This window comes from Buceros rhinoceros, unplaced genomic scaffold (genome assembly GCF_000710305.1).
Source record: "Buceros rhinoceros silvestris isolate BGI_N320 unplaced genomic scaffold, ASM71030v1 scaffold23899, whole genome shotgun sequence".
NCBI lineage: Eukaryota > Metazoa > Chordata > Aves > Bucerotiformes > Bucerotidae > Buceros > Buceros rhinoceros.
The window spans coordinates 33,928-35,410 of record NW_010430073.1 but is presented as its reverse complement, the minus strand read 5'-3'; positions in this window follow the sequence as shown (position 1 = coordinate 35,410).

The following is a 1,483-nucleotide window of genomic DNA, read 5'->3' as shown; positions in this document are numbered from 1 at the left end:
CTGGACAGTTCCTTTGTCCTACTTACGTTTTCATCGCTTTCAAGACTTAATTGCTATTTAAACTTGTGTTTTCCAGTTTTAAAAAACTGCTGGGCTGATAGCTTCATGACAGTGACAAGGCATTTTGCTTGCTATAAGGGTTATATAATTAGATGATGTTTTCTCCCTATTTGATATGAATACTAGATAATGAGCTAGATAATATTTTTAATGGGTTGGGAAACAAAAAAATAGAACAGTAAAAGGGCTTAAGTTCTTAACTCCTTCGTTAGAATAAAGGTTCATCTAGGGATGTACCTTTTTTACCTTAATTTTCTGGAAATTAATGCCAGAAAATGAGCAGAAGTTTGGTGTTCTTGCCTTGAATTTTGCTGTCATTATGATTAGTTCAATAGACATTATTGCCGGTACTGTGGGGTTTTTTGGTTGGATTTTTGTTTGTTTTTTAACATGATCAACATAGGAGAATTAATCTGATGGGTAATACTCTAGAAAATGGGCCTAAGATAGATAGAAATAAATATGTAGAAAATACTTAAAGCACCCAATTAACCTTCAGATACCTGAATGAGTCAAATCTCTAGCACAATGGCAGCAGAAAGTGAAGTCCAGGTCTGTCAGCTGCTAGACATGACTGGAAAAAACGAGGATCAGGAAGGAAAGCCACAGGACAGCAAGAGAAGAGTGAGAGAGTAGACTGCTTGTGATAGAGCTCATGTGAGGCAGTTCCAGAACCGAGACTGGCTGAAAGAAGACTGTGACCCAAAATGTAATGGAAAGATGTTCAGACAGGAACTGTGAGGTGACTGAAACGAAGCCTTTACAGAGAGACAGTGACCGTCAGGGAGGACTCTGGTAGTGGCTTCAGTGGAGACTGAAGGATCAAACTGGATTTTAGAGGACTTAGATAAGAAGCAAGAGGTAAGAATTGGGAATGGCACTAGGTGAGGTTGCAGAGGATCATGCAGAAGATAGACATGCGTGTGCTGTTTTGGAATGGGTTGTAAATTCAGTTCAGTCCTGAAGTGTGAAACGGACCACTGAGTCTAGTTGGGTGTTACTTGGTCATATTTGGTGATTTTGGCTCATGTTGACTTCTGTCTCTAAGCATTGTCCAGCAATTCTGGACTCTTTACCTAGCCAATTCCAGACTTGTGGTGCCCCTTCAGCAGAGATCTGCCTTCTGTTTAGCTCAAGTATCGGTTGCTCCAAGATCACCTCAATCTTGCACCTACCCCAAGATTTTCCTAAAGGCTTTTCAGCATTAACCCTGATGCCCCTGAGATTCTTCCCAGCGTTTCCAAGAGCTACCTTGTACAGCTGCTCCTCCATCCTTGACAAAAGAGACTACTTTCAAGACCACGGGGAGTAATTTCAGCCAGATTCCCATAGCAACACTATTAATCCTCAAACAAGTACCAAACAACAATCTTAATTACAGATGGAGGGGTGTTAATAATGGTGGTTTGGGAGTATTCCTGCT